Source organism: Myotis daubentonii, chromosome 13 (genome assembly GCF_963259705.1).
Source record: "Myotis daubentonii chromosome 13, mMyoDau2.1, whole genome shotgun sequence".
Lineage (NCBI taxonomy): Eukaryota > Metazoa > Chordata > Mammalia > Chiroptera > Vespertilionidae > Myotis > Myotis daubentonii.
Genome location: NC_081852.1, coordinates 10255219 through 10271135, shown reverse-complemented (window position 1 = coordinate 10271135; position 15917 = coordinate 10255219). Strand labels below are relative to the sequence as shown.

The 15917-nt window shown below is 45.5% G+C and overlaps 2 pseudogenes; both read right to left on the bottom strand.

Moving 5' to 3' along the window:
* Nucleotides 1-213: 213 nt before the first annotated feature.
* Nucleotides 214-13873, bottom strand: LOC132214749 (beclin-2-like; annotated as a pseudogene).
* LOC132215097 (U6 spliceosomal RNA) lies at nucleotides 13059-13157 on the bottom strand (annotated as a pseudogene).
* Nucleotides 13874-15917: the final 2044 nt, after the last annotated feature.

Sequence of the window (15917 nt, the reverse complement as noted above, 5' to 3'; positions counted from 1 at the left end):
GTGGCAGGATTTAGGGGGGAATTAATTGCTTAGAGATTAGCTCTTGGGCTGAAGCCCCCCAAAGCCTCGGAAGCCGCAGGGGGAACGCGGGCTTCTCGGACCGAGCCCCGCGCCCACAGGCTGGCTGGAAGGACTGCCCGCCCGAGGCAGCGCAGCAGATTGTTCGCCGTATGTTCTAGAATGAGTGATTATTACCGCTTCTGGGACACTTCATAAAGAGGATAAAATCAGGCAGTCGTCACAGGTTCAGCAGGTTATTTTACAGTCACCAGTTCAGTTAAGCCGTGCTTGGAATAGTGTCAGATTATGACTGGCCAAGGAGGTTAGAGGATAGAGGAGCACAGATTGTCAAGAGAACTTTCCGAGGAAGAAAACATTGGAAGGATAAGGGCAGGAGTAGTTAGAGGAAGGTGACAACGAGGCAAAATTATAGAAAACAGGTCCTACAAAACTCGGGTTTCTGTTTTGTTTTTTGGTTAATCCTCACCCGAGGGTATTTTTTCATTAATTTTTAGGGAGAGTGGGAAAGACAGAAACATGGATGTGAGAGAAATACATCGATGGGTTGCCTCCTGCTTGAGCCATGACGGTGGCCCCAGGCCAGGGAGGAGCCTGCAACCAAGGTATGTGCCCTTGACCAGAATGGAGCCCGGGACCCTTTGGTCCTCAGGCTGATGCTGTATCCACTGAGCCAAACCAAGTAGGGCCAAAACTCAGGCATTTTTAAGAAATCCCACAATGATTCCATCACAGCTATAGAAAAATATGTTTCTGGAGAGAAAATGCAAGAAGCTAATCTAAAGCAAATATTACAATTATACCAAAATAGTAATGCTGCCAAATTTGGACTGTGAAACCAGGTCCAAGAAGGTATATTTATGCAGTTCATTAGGAGGGACTCTGAGCCAAATGGGCTATTTGATCCCATAAAGTTGGACAGTTCTCTATTTTTCATCAATGATGCAGTAATCCTTTTTTTAAAAAAAGTAAATTTTTCCCTTTATTTTGTTATTTTCCATCACCGTTTATCCCCCATATCCTCATCAGAGCTGTCTGCCTGTTCTCTATGAGTCTGTTTCTATAATTTGTTCTTTCTCTGGCGTATATTACTTAGCATGATGTTCAAATAAAGTTATTTGTGACAGTACCTTAAGGAGACCCAAGCGAGACTCCACTTAAAATTTGTAAGCATGAGCTTGAGTGCCCTTGTCCACCACTCCGCTGTGTTCAGGTAGGTTCTGATGGAGTGGAATTCGTCACTGGCTCCGGGGTCTTCTATCAGCCCCTTCTCCACATGGATCCTTTGCAGAGAGCCGGCTCGCCTTTCTCTGCTTCCTCCTTGACCTGCTGCATGTAGTCCAGGAAGGCCACCATCGCCTGGTCAAACTTGTTATCCAAGAGAGCACTTTTCCCCCTCGGTGCAGAACAAGGGCAGCTCAGTGAGGTCCTCTGTTAATGACCTCAGATAGGAGTGGTTTCTGCAGAGGATGAGTTGCTCTGAAACTGCAGACCAATTGTGTTAGACGGGCCACAGGCAGCAAGGCTGTCAACCCCCAGCCTGCATTGATCTCACTCCAGCAAACAGGACAGTGGGGACACAGCCCAATCTGAAGTTACTGATGATGGCCAAGGGGCCATCATCGCAGTTCTTAGCCAAGCTATCTGGGTCTGAGAGTACGTACTCCACAATCCACAGCTCATCCTGTAGTTCTAATTGCAATTTACTATAGTCCCTATGGCACTGCCTTTCCTGCTGTTCCAGTGCCTCAGTTTCAGCCTGGGCTGCCTCCAGAGCCACAGCTGCCCTTTCTTGGTTGTTCTCCACCTCCTCCAACTCCTGGACCAGCCTCGCTTCCTCCAGCTCCACAACCTTCAGCTCCTTCTGCAGTGCCTCCCTCTCATCCTCACTTAATCGATCTCTGGTCTCAAAACAGCATTTGTAGTTCTAACTGTCAGATCCTGAGCTGGGCGTCCAGCTGCTCCAAAAGACTGTCAGTACAGTCCTCACACAGGGTTGGTCCAGATCTTCACCAGAAAGGATGTAAAAAATGCCCCTCATGGCTTTTTGGATGCTACTGAGAGTCCCCCAGCAGGGTGAAGTTGCTGGGACTGTACCTGGGCATCTCGCCATCAACAGGGAGGGTCCAGCCATAGGCACTATCCTGTAGCTTTGCAGCATCTGTCTCCACCCTGGAAGTAGAGCCTTCCTCCAGAGTTTCTCCTGGGTGCCCCTGAGCTGAAGGGAACTTCGAAGCTGCAGGTTCTTGGCTGAGGTCGCCCTGGACCAAATCAGCTTCAGGGGCTGGTGGTAGCACTGGCAAATGAAGCAGACGAAGGACATGGTGGAGGTCTTGACTTTCACCGTTGATCCTAAGTTTCCTCTAGTAATCCTTGTAGTCTAGTGAGACTAGGGCTTTGGCCTGGTTATGAACATACTCCTAGTTCAAGGGAGCTATCCCAGGTGGTCACTATGATGTTTTTTCTTCTTTTTCTGTTGTTTATTTCTGGAATTTATTGGAATAACATTTGTTAATAAAATTATATAGGTTTCAGGTGTACAATTCTATAATACATCGTCTGTATATAGTGTGTTCACCAAGTCAAGTCTCCTTCCATCATAATTTATTCCCCCTACACCTTCCACGCCCCTTTGTCTCTGGCAATTACTGTACTGTTGCCGTTGTCAGTGAGATTTTTTTCCTTTAAATCTCTTCACCTTTTTCACCGGACCTGCAACCCCCTCCCTTCTAACAGCTGTTAGCCTGTTCTCTATATCTATGAATCTGTTTCTATTTTGTTTGCTAGTTTATTTTGTTTACTGGATTGCATATATGAGTGAGATCAAATGGTACTTGTCTTTCTCTGACTGGCTTATTTCACTTAGCATAATGCTGTCCAGGTTTATCTATGCTGTCACAAAAGGTAAGATTTCCCTTTTTACAACTGAGTAGTACTCCATCATGTAACTGTACCACAGCTTTTTTATCCACTCATCTATTGATGAGCACTTGGGCTGCACTGTGGGGTTTTTTAGAGGCAAGTGCCAGCACAGTCACTACTGCCACAGATCTCTGGCCTTTTCCACAAATGTCTGGCCCATCTCACCAACTGTAGAATGCGTGCCCACACTTGGTCTACATGGACCACTTCAGCTATGCCATGGGGGCCTCCACCCTTTTTTTTAAACCTTTGTGTCCACAAAAGTATCTCCCCTAAGCTCTGAAACCTAAAGAGATGTTTTCTGATTCTTGAGAGTATCTGCCCAGAGAAGCACCTTTAAGGTCTATGGTTCAGAAACAATTTTACTCGAAACAAATGAAGGTCACCCCAAGCTATATTCTTGTGGGAAGCCGCCTATTGTCTTCACTAGCAGACAGGTGTGGACAAGGAACCCGGAAGGCTGGTGACCCTTGAAGCCCTGGCAAAGGTCAGAGCTATGCATCCACTGTTTAGTTGAGACAATGGTAGCTGAAGCAACTTCCCCACCAAATAGTCATGTAAATCCTCACTGATAAGATAGGCTGCCTGTTACTGGAACTTGTCTGCCTAAGGGCTATGGGTGAATCCCAAACTGAATACAAAGAGCACAAGCGGAGTCCATCCTCTTGGGATGGGCTCTCGCCTGGCCCCCCAATTTCCAAATTGTTGTCTCTTGTCTCATTTGTGTGCAGCCCCTCTTCCAGATCCTGAACCCTGAACCACGCAGGACGTGGGGAGACCACACACATTTACATATATTCTCTTACAGATTGACCTGCCTGTTTATTCCCTGTTGTTTATATCAGCAGATTAGCACAAATTTAATATCTTTCAATAAATGTTTTGTTTTAAAATAAGCTCCTCTCGCCCTTGCCGAAACCGGTTTGGCTCAGTGGATGGAGCGTCGGTCAGTGGACTGGGGGGTCCCAGGTTCGATTCCGGTCAAGGGCATGTGCCTGGGTTGCGGGCACATCCCCAGTAGGAGATGTGCAGGAGGCAGCTGATTGATGTTTCTCTCTCATCGATGTTTCTAACTCTCTATCTCTCTCCCTTCCTCTCTGTAAAAAATCAATAAAATATTTTTTTTTAAAAAAAAACAACAACAATAAAATAAGCTCCTCTTGCCCTAACCGGTTTGGCTCAGTGGATAGAGCGTCGGCCTGCAGACTCAAGGGTCTCAGGTTCGATTCCGGTCAAGGGCATGTACCTTAGCTGCGGGCACATCCCCAATAGGGGGCATGCAAGAGGCAGCTGATCGATGTTTCTCGCTCATTGATGTTTCTCTCTATCCCTCTCCCCTTCCTCTCTGTAAAAAATCAATAAAATATATTTTAAAAATAATAAAATAAAATAAGCTCCTCTCTGGAAACCACTAATCTGTAACAAGTGATACAGAGGTATTGTTTAGGGTCTATTAAAATTTTCTAGTTAACCCCTAAAAGAACACTGTACACATTAAACGTTGACCGAGGAGAGTGTCATTGGGTAGGCAGAATCACCATAGCTCAGTGAAGGCTCTTAATTAAAATCACAGTATCTGTCACAAAGCAATAACAATAGCTAACATGTATTGCACCTTCACTGTGCTTTGCACTATTGTGAATACTTAATCACATTTAAGCAACGCAACGCAACAGTAGATGGTATTACTATCATCCCAGTTAGTGGAAGAAAACTGAGGTACAGAATCATTAAGGTAACTTTCCTAAGATCACTCAGCTTGTAGGTGACAGATCTGAGCATGGAGCTGAGTCATTCTGGTTACAGAATCTGGACTCTTAATTGTTAACACTCTTTTTGTTGTTGTTGTTAAAGATATTTTATTGATTTCAGAGAGGAAGGTAGCGGAGAGAGAGAGAGAGGAACATCAATGATGAGAGAGAATCACTGACTGTCTGCCTCCTGCATGCCATATATTGGGGTTTGAGCCCACAACTCATGCTTGTGCCCTGACCAGGCATCGAACTGTGACCTCCTGATTCATAGGTTGATGCTCAACCATTGAGCCATGCCAGCCCAGCACTGTTACACTCTTGAACCCAGGGAGGGATAGAAATTTTAGGCTGATTCACAAACCCTCTCTTTCCCATCTGAGAGAAGGAAAGGATGAAGTGAGAAAGCAACTTGAAGTGCCCAGCTACAGTATAGGTTCGGTCCAAATGTAATGCATCTTCTTGAGGCCAGGTGCTCTACTAGGTAGAGATAAGGAATAAGATAACCCAGCTGGGATGCAGGCAAGTTCAGTCACTACCTCATCTAGTTAATTTTTCTCTTTTTTTTTTTAATACTTTTTATTGATTTCAGAGAGGAAAAGAGAGGGAGGGAGGGATAGATGTTGGGGTCCAGCCCCAGCAGGTCCAGGGGTTCCCAAAGGTGTGGACGGAGTCGGCAAAGAAGGAATGACAGGGAGGCAGTGTTCAGTTGATCAGCATAGTTGGGTTCTGTCTTTATTGTCCTGTTACATCTGTATTTATTCCAGTTGATTTTAATCCTATCCATTCTATTCCAAAGGTTAGGGCGTTTGTTATCTCCACTCCAAGGTCACTACTCTACTGTTCTGTTAAGCTACAAGGAAGTAACTGAAGGAGATTATCCTAAGTAAAGATTATGTAGTTTAAGTGTGATTGTTCATAGTTAAAGTGATTACCCGCCTGGCACTTAGTTAAGGGTTTTACGGATTTATTCCCTTCCTTAGTCCTGTTAATCCCTAACTCCAGGGAAAAAATCCCCACCTGGGGAAACAACCTTTCTCGGGGAGGTGGTCCTGTTTAAAACACATAGCGCTAAGAGGGGGAGCAAACATATGCCATATACGCCAGGTCCCTTGAAACATAAGCTGTGCAGATGTTTCTTCCCTGCAGCAACTGTGTCAAGCAGCAAGGGTGGACCGGCTTCTGGCAGATAGAAACATCAGTGATGAGAGAGAATCATTGATTGGCGCCTCCTGCACGCCCCCTACTGGGGATTGAGCCTGCAACCCTGGCATGTGCCCTGACTGGGAATCAAACCATGACCTCCTGGTTCATAGGTCGACACTCAACCACTGAGCCATGCCAGCCGGCTAGTTAATTTTTCTTGATCAATATAGAAAAGTGCACCTTTGAAGCAGCACCAATTCTTATTCAAGAAATAAGTCATCACCTGGTTTGCAATTCTTTCAGGAACTTTACAGTTCTTTCAAACAGGACTTTGTGTTAAATAGTGAAAGAGGAGTTATTGCACCCCCCCCCGCCCCCCCCCCCCCCCCGAGCTTGATGGTTACTTGTTGGATTGGTTTCTTTGTGTAGCAAAAGACTACAGGTGGAGACGGGGTAGTATTGAGTATCTGCTCGCTCTTTGACCACTTCCTCAGCAGACCAAGCCTGCAACAAGTCCTGACTTGGATAATAGTGAGCTAAGGGACTAGCTAGCTCTCTCCATTGTGAATTGTCAACTTTAGCCTAATCATAAGTTTTTCTGCCCAAAAGTATGTAGATCCCTTCACTTATTGGGGCCTCAGAAAGTCAGAAAATCATTTGGATTAAGATATGCTGTAATATCCTATCTAAGAAAGAGGGAATATGCTAACTGACCCTCATGCTGTTGCAAAGATGGTGGTGTCCACAGCCAATGAGGAGGAAATATGCTAATTGATTGTCCCACCCTCATAGATGGCGGCACCCACAGACAATAAGGAGGGAATATGCTAATTGCCATGCCCTCAAAGATGGCGACGCCCACAGCCACAAGATGGCTGGCAGGGGAGAGCAATTGTGGGCAATCAGGCCAGCAGGGGAGGGCAGTTAGGGGCGACCAGGCCAGCAGGGGAGGGCAGTTGGGGGCAACCGGGCCATCAGGGGAGTGGTTAGGTGTCAATCGGACTGGCAGGGGAGTGGTTAGGGGGTGATCAGGCTGGCAGGAAGAAGCAGTTAGGGGCAATCAGTCAGGCAGGCAGGCGAGCAGTTGGGAGCCAGCAGTCCGGGATTGTGAGAGGGATGTCCAACTGCTGGTTTAGGCCCAATCCCAGATTGAAGAGGGTGCAGGCTGGGCTGAGAGACATTCCCCTCTCCCCTAGTGCACGAATTTTGTGCACCAGGCCTCTAGTGTCAATTATAAAACTGGAATTAAGAAAAGGATGTGTTGGGTGAAATGCAGCTTGCAGCGTCTCTGTGCCTCTTTTTTTGTTGTTTGTTTTTTAATGTTTTTATTGATTTAAGAAAGGAAGGGAGAGGAAGAGAGAGATAGGAACATCAATGATGAGAGAGAGAATCATTGATCGGCTGCCTCCTGCATGCCCCCTACTGGAGATTGAGCTCGCAATCCAGGCATGTGCTCTTGACCAGAATCGAACCTGGGACCCTTCACTCCACAGGCCCATGCTCTATCCACTGAGCCAAACCAGCTAGGGCTGTTCCTCTTTGTTTTAGTAACTTCCATTTAAAAAGTTATTGAATATTTGCTCGGCCAGTGTTGCTCAGTGGTTGAGTATGGACCCCTGAACCAAGAGGTCACAGTTCAATTCCAGGTCAGGGCACATGTCCGGGTTGTGGGCTTGATCCTGATTGGGAATCAAACCATGACCTCCTAGTTCATAGGTTGATGCTCAGCCACTGAACTATGCCAGCCTGACTCTTCTAGGATTTTTTTATGGTTTCACAACTTACTTCTAAACTCTTTTACACATTTTGAGTTTACTATTGTGTATGGTGTAAGTTGATGGTCTAGTTCAATTTTCCCAGCAGCATTTATTGAAGAGACTGTCTTTCCTCAATTGTATGCTCTTACCTCCTTTGATAAATATTAATTGACCATATCAGCGTGGGTCAATTTCTGGGCTCTCTGTGCTGTTCCATTGGTCTATATGCCTGTTCTTGTGGCAGTACCAGGCTGTTTAGATTACAATGGCTTTGTAGTATAACTTGACCTCTGGTGTTGTGATCCCTCCAACTTTGTTATTCTTTTTCAGGATTGCTAGTGCTATTTGGGGTCTTTTTTGGTTCCATATAAATTGTTGGAGTGTTTGCTTTAGATCTGTGAAATATGCCATTGGTATTTTGTTGTTGTTGTTAATCCTACTTGAGGATATTTTTCCATTGATTTTTAGAGAGAGCGGAAAGGGGGGGGGGAGAGAGAGAGAGACATCAATGTGAGAGAGATATTTCTTTTTTTTTTTTTTATATATATTTTATTGAGTTTTTACAGAGAGGAAAGGAGAGAGATAGAGAGTTAGAAACATCAATGAGAGAGAAACATCGACCAGCTGCCTCCTGCACACCCCCCACTGGGGATGTGCCCGCAACCAAGGTACATGCCCTTGACCGGAATCGAACCTGGGACCTTTCAGTCCGCAGGCCGACGCTCTATCCACTGAGCCAAACCGGTTTCGGCAAGAGAGATATTTCGATTGGTTGCCTTCTACACAAGCCCTGACCAGGGATGAGGATCGAGCCTGCAACTGAGGTACATGCCCTTGACTGGAATTGAATCCAGGACTCTTCAGTCCACAGCCCGATGCTCTATCCATTGAGCCAAAACAGCAGGGCACCGTTGGTATTTAAATAAGGATTTCATTGAATCTATTGCTATGGGTAGTAAATTATGTTACTTTTAATGATGTTAATGAAGTTAATTCTTCCAACTTATCAACATGGTATATGCTTCCTCTTGTCTGTACAATGGAACCTTGGTTCTCGAACTTAATTCATTCCAGAAGGCTGTTTGAGAAACAATTTGTTTGAAAACAGAATCATTTTTCCCTCATTAAAAATAATGAAAATTGAATTAATTCACTAACCTTTCTTATATAAAGTACATGTCTAATGTACTATAAACAAACACTTCCTTTCTTAAATTTATCAAACCACCCCCTATTAGCCTTACATGAATCGCTTTCAGCACTCATTCCAGGGGTGTAGCATCTTGGCTTTTTCACATGTCACTGCCTCTGAAATGCTGTCACTGGCTAACTGGTTTACATTTATAAATCAACAAGTTTTTCTACCTCTTCAGTTGCCTATGATCATAGTTTTGTGAGCACTTCAATGCAACATAAATATCCTCTTTATGTCTTAAAATTGTGCCAATCAGCCTGGCTGGTTTGGCTCAATGGTAGAGCATCGACCAATGAACTAGGAGGTCACGGTTCCATTCCAAGTCACGGCACATGCCTGGGTTGTGGCCTGGATCCCCAGTGGGGGGAGTGCAGGAGGCAGCTGATCATTGATTCTCTCTCATCATTGGTGTTTCTGTCTCTCTCTCCCTTTGCCTTCCTCTCTGAAATCAATAAAAAAATATTTTTAAAAATGCATTAAACTGGCCAGTGTTTGGCTCAGACAGAAACATTAATGGAGCAACACTGGCCAGGGCCTCACTTTTTATCTTAATTGTGGTAAAATATACAACATAAAATTCACCATCTTTTAGGCTATTTTTTAAAAAATAGATTTTTAGAGATAAAGGAAGGGAGATGGAAAGAGAGCAAAACATCCATGTGAGAGTGAAACATCAATCAGCTGCCTCCTGCATGTCCCTTACCGGGGATTGAGTCCGCCATCTGGGCACATGCCCTGACCAGAAATCAAACTAGCAACCTTTTGGTGCATAGGAGGACGCTCAACCACCTGAGTGACACTGGCCAGGGCTTTATCACATTTTGTTTATCCATTCATCTGTCAGTGAACACTTGGGTTGCTTCCACTTTTTGACTATCCTATCTAATAAAAGAGAAAAATGGTAATTGGCGTACGACGATACCCTTTTCATTGGCTAATCAGGGCTATATGCAAATTAACTGCCAACTAAGATTGGCAGTTAACTGCCAACAAGATGGCGGTTAATTTGCATACGTAGGCACAATGCAGGGAGGCAAAAGGGAAAGCAGGAAGAAGCCCCCTGCCACTGACAGTGATCTGAAACCCAGGGGGGAGCTAAGAGCTGGGGGGCAGGGCAAAGGCGGCCCTGGGGCCGCCTTTGCCCTGCCCCCCAGCCATGATCGGAGAATCAGGTGCCTTTGCCGCCCTGGCCAGTGATAGCAAGAAGTAGGGGTGGAGCCAGCGATGGGAACTGGGCATGGTCGAAGCCGGCAGTCCCGGGAGCTAGGGGTCCCTTGCCTGGGCCTAAAGCAGAGCCCACAATCGCGGGGCCGCTGCAGCTGCGGGCCCCCGCTGCCCGGGCCGGACGCCTAGGCCAGAGGCGTTAGGCCTGGGCAGGGGCGGAGCCTGCAACTGCGGGGAGCTGGGGGTCCCCTGCCCAGGCCTGACACCTCTGCCGGAGGCCTCAGGCCTGGTCAAGGGGCCGATCCGGTGATTGGTGATCGGAGAGTGATGAGGGTCAACTCCTCTGGCCGAGGCATCAGGCCTGGGTGGGGGGCGGAGCCGGGGATTGGGGGGATATGATGGTCCCCTTGCCCAGGCCTGAAGCCTGGGTCAGAGGCGTCAGGCTTGGGCGGGGGGTGGAGCAAGCGATCAGAGGGAGATGGGGGTCCCCTGCCCAGGCATGATTCCTGGGCCAGAGGCCTCAGGCCTGGGCGGGGGCCAGAGCCAGTGATCAGGGGGAGATGGGGGTCCCCTGTCCAAGCCTGACACCTCTGGCGGAGGTGTCAGGCCTGGGCAAGGGGCCGATCAGGCGATCGGAGGGTGATGGGGGTCTACGCCTCTGGCCGAGGCATCAGGCCTGGGCTGGGGGCAGAACCAGTGATGGGGGGAAATGAGGGTCCCCTGCCCAGGCCTGACGCCTCTGTCAGAGGCGTCAGGCCTGGGCAAGGGGCTGATCCTGCGATTGGAGGGTGATGGGGGTCAATGCCTGAGGGCTCCCAGTATGTGAGAGGGGGCAGGCTGGGCTGAGGGACACTCCCCCCCCCACACACATCCAGTGCACGAATTTCGTGCACTGGGCCCCTAGTCTCTCTATATAAAAGCCTAAGTGACCAAACGACCGAACAACCAGTCGACTGGTCGCTATGGCACGCACTAACCACCAAGGGGAAGATGTTCAATGCAGGAGCTGCCCCCCAGTGGTCAGTGCACTCCCAACAGGCGCCAGAGGCCTGGCTCATGGCTGGCAAGCGCAGCTGCAGCAGCTCGAGCCTCTCCTGCCTCCGTGGCAGCACTACCCAGCAGCTGGGCTGGAATGAGTGGGAGTGGCACAGCACCAGGCCCGGACTCAGACTCCTCCCCGGCCGCCTGCTGCTTCGCGCACTACTACATCCCGAGGGGATGTCGGACTGCTGGGGATCAGGCCAAAACCAGCAGTCAGACATCCCCCGAGGGGTCCCAGATTGTGAGAGGGTGCAGGCCAGGCTGAGGGACCCCACCGGTGCATAAATCCGTGCACTGGGCCTCTAATTGTAAATAATGTTGCTATGAAGGTGTACAAATATCACTTTGAGACCTTCCATTCAATTTTTTTCAGTGTATACCCAGAAATGGAATTGCTGGATCATAGGTAATTCTTTTTTAATTTTTTGAGGAATAGCTGTACTGTTTTCCATAGCAGCTGCACTATTTTACATTCCTATCAGCAACACACATAAGTTCCAATTTCTCCACATTCTTGCCTTAAATTTTAAAACTGATATTCAATTCAGTTATTGGAAAACTTTTAAGTACTAGTATGTTTGGAACATACTTAAGTATGTGGATATGTGAATCTGTTTTTCAATTGTAAATGTTATGAAATCTAAATCTACATTAAGAATTCCCAATAAAAATTTAGCATCTGTATTGATATGCACTGTGGGTAGAAAATACACACCAGGCTTAAAAGATTTAATATAGGGTAAAAAAAAGCTCATTGATAATTTTATGTATTGATTACATATAAAATGATACTTTGGATATGTTGACTCAAATACAAATATTACAATTAATGTTACCTGTTTGTTTTTTGTGTTGTTTTTTTAAATGTGGCTACTATTTGCCGGGAGCTGGTCCATCCTTGCTGTTTCAAGGGACCTGGCACATATGGCATACGGTTCTTAATATGTTTGCTCACCTTCTTGGCGCTGTGTTTTAACCAAAGTCACCTCTCCTAGAAAGGTTGTTTCCCCAGGTAGGGATTTTCCCCTGAAGTTAGGGAGGGAATAAAACCCCTCAACTAAGTGCCAGGTGGGTAATTAATCCCTTTAACTACGAACAATCATGCTTAAACTACATAATCTTTTCTCCCTGGAATGGAGATAAGAAACGCCCTAACCTTTGTAATAGAGATTGATAGGATTGAATCAACTGGTATAAATACAGTTGTAACAAGACAGAAACACTCAGAACTTAGAACAGAATCAAGAAGACAGAACCTACGCAGAGCCTAGAGACAGAAGAACTTCGCTGGAGAGAGCATGCAGGAGGATCCTGGAGAGGGACTGGCCTCGGAGCCTGGAGGCGGAGCCTGGCGAGAGAGCATGGCAGGGATCCTGGACTGAACCTGACTGCGGAGATTGGCAGGAGAGCCTGACTAGAACCTGGTGACTGAACCTGACTGGAGAACCTGAGCAGAACCTCTCTGGAGATCCAGACCAGAACTTGGCTGGAGATCCAGGCTAGAGATCCTGGCTAGGCTGCTGATCAACTGAACACTGTCTCCGTGTCATTCCCTCTTTGCCGACTCCGTCCACGCCTTTGGGGACCCCTGGACCTGCTGGGGTTGGACCCCGGCAACTATTATCCATAGACCAAAGTCCATCACAAAGGACAGGGACAACTGCCTCTTTCCAAGAAGGTATGTAGAGCATTTGAGCTGTTTTCAGTTTAAAATAGAATGATCTTAAGTGTTTGGAAACAAGTATCAGAGTGCTCTAGCATTTTAAAATACCAATGTATGTGGTGCAAAGCTAAGATGGCTATATCTTTTTAAAAAATATGTTTTTATTGCCGAACCGGTTTGGCTCAGTGGATAGAGCGTCGGATTGCGGACTGAAGGGTCCCGGGTTCGATTCCGGTCAAGGGCATGTATCTTGGTTGTGGGCACATCCCCACTGGGAGGCGTGCAGGAGGCAACTGATCGATCTCTCTCATCAATGTTTCTAATTCTCTATCCCTCTCCCTTCTTCTCTGTAAAAAATCAATAAAATATACATTTAAAAAATATATTTTTATTGATTTTAAAGAAATATGGAACGCTTCACGAATTTGCATATCCTTGTGCAGGGGCCATGTATCTCTGTATTGTTCCAATTTTGGTATATGTGCTACTGAAGCGAGCACTTGATTTTTTAGAGAGGGAGGTAGAGGGCGAGGGAGGGAGAGAGAGAGAGAGAGAGAGAGAGAGAGAGAGAAAGAGAGAGAGAGAGAGAGAGAGAGAGAAACATTGATTAGTTGCCTCCCATACGCACCCTGACCATAAAGGCCAAAACTATGGAGACAGTAAAAAGCAGTGATTGCCAGGGGTGGTGGTGGAGGGAGGGATAAATAGAGCATGAAAGATGTTTAGGGTAGTGAAGGATTCTGCATGATACAATAATGATGGCTCTATGTCAATATACATTTGTCTAAACTCACAGAATGTACAACCTCAAGAATGACCCCTAATGTAAACTATGGACTTTGGATGATTATGATGTGTCAATGCAGGCTCATCAATTGTAACCAATGTACCACTTTGGTTGGGGAAATAGATGATGGGGAAGATTATACATGTGTGGAGACAGGGTGTCTGTGGGGAATTTCTATACAGTACCTTCCTCTCAATGTTGCTATGAACCTAAAACTGCTCTTAAAGAAAGTAAAGTCCTTTCTAAAAAATCCATTTCATGTGTGATGGAAATCAAGAAATAATAATCATATACCTGCCCTGCCGGTTTGGCTCAGTGGATAGAACGTCGGCCTGCGGACTGAAGGGTCCCGGGTTCGATTCTGGTCAAGGGCATGTACCTTGGTTGCGGGCATATCCCCAGGAGGGGGTGTGCAGGAGGCAGCTGATCAATGTTTCTCTCTCATCGATATTTCTAACTCTCTATCCCTCTCCCTTCTTCTCTGTAAAAAAATCAATAAAATATATTTTTAAAAAAATAGTCCTTGTTACAGCTCAAATAAATCTTCACATAGATGACTTTTTCCCTCTGAAGTGCATCTACTAAGGAGAGCCTCTTGAAAACAGCCTCCCTTCCCCTACTCTTTTGTGTGTGTGTGTGTTAATCTTCACCTGAGATGCTTTTTCCATTGCTTTTCAGAGAGAGTGGAAGGGAGGGGAGCAGGGGGAGATAAAGAGAGGGAGAAACATCCATTGATTTCCTCCCCCACGCCACAACCCAGGTACGTGCCCTTGACTGGGAATGGAATTGAGACCCTTTGGTCCACAGGCTGATGCTCTAATCACTGAGAAAAACCGGCCAGGGCCCTACTTTTTAAAAAATAGGCCGAAACCGGTTTGGCTCAGTGGATAGAGCGTCGGCCTGGGGACTGAAAGGTCCCAGGTTCGATTCCGGTCAAGGGCATGTACCTGGGTTGCAGGCACATCCCCGGTAGGAGATGTGCAGGAGGCAGCTGATCGATGTTTCTCTCTCATCGATGTTTCTAACTCTCTATCTCTCTCCCTTCCTCTCTGTAAAAAATCAATAAAATATATTTAAAAAAAAATAGATGTGTCAGATTTAGCCTTTCTGCTCTGTGGTATTACACATGGAAATAGTTACAAATTACACTCCAATACATTTTTGCAGATTTTTTTTTAACTTAGGAAAAATACCTAGTCCTTCAAAACTAGATATTTTATTTTGATTTTATTTGTAATCAAAATATTTCTCTGGAAGCATTTTCTGTAGCTTTACTTACTCAAACATGTTCCTATGGAACTTTCATGGAACTTTTACCACTGCATGATAAACCTGCACATGGCAAAGGTTTAATATGAAATTAAACTATTCCATTAATTTTTTTCCATCCTCTTCATTTTTAAAAAATCTTTACTGTTGAGAATATTATAGATGTCCTTCCCCCCATTCCATTAATTATATTCAGAAGTTAAAACAAATAGAAATGAGTGACCTCTAAAAATTTTTTCATACTTCTAATAGGCAAAATGGCAGCTGCTTGTCTACACACCTGGGAGATATAAATTAAGCTAGAATAAGATTAAGAAAAAAGTGTTTCTACTTTGCTACTTGTTGATATGAAATAAAATACTGGTCTTTTTAAAAAAAATGCTAAAAAAATAAATGTGGCTACTAGCTTCCACTCCACCACATAATGAAAGCCACTGGATTCCAGAAGACAAACTTCTTCTCTCAGAGTTCTAATTGTTTTTGTTTTGTTTTTTAATTTTTTTTTTTTATTGCTTAAAGTATTACAAAGGGTATTACATATGTATCCATTTTATCCCCCCGCCCTCTAATTGTTGTATGTAAAATAAAGCCTCTTAATCTTCTCTCCTGCTGTTAATATATTTTTTAAAAAATATTTTTTATTGATTTCAGAGAAGAAGGGAGAGGGAGAGTTAGAATCATCAATGATAGTATCACTGATCGGCTACCTTGATCAAGCCCACAACCTAGGCCGGGAATTGAACTGTGACCACCTGGTTCATAGGTTGATGCTCAACCACTGAGCCAACCCTGGCCAGGCTCTCTTGCTGTTAATATTTAATCTCTCCTTCCTTTATTATGGAAGAATTCCCTGAATAAAAACTGTCCACGATTATTGCAAAAAACTGGGCTGTTATGACTCTTGGTGACTGTCTGGTGTTCAGGTTTCCGTCTCCTATTTTCTAGCTTTTGTTGGTTTATCATGTAGCCTGATGCCTTCCATTGCAGAGTTGATAATTCCTGTGCTTGGGGTTAAGGCTGGGGGCCAATGCCACACCAATGAAAGCTCAGATGTGTTAATGTGTTTGCAGAATTTCCTTCCTTCTCCTTTTACATTGCTGCCTTGACAACTTCTCCTCCTGTACCTTTGTGGTTCTTACCTGCTTATAGCTTATTTCCACTCTGAAAGCAGTCAGGAACTCTGGAATTACGTTCACTTTTGTGA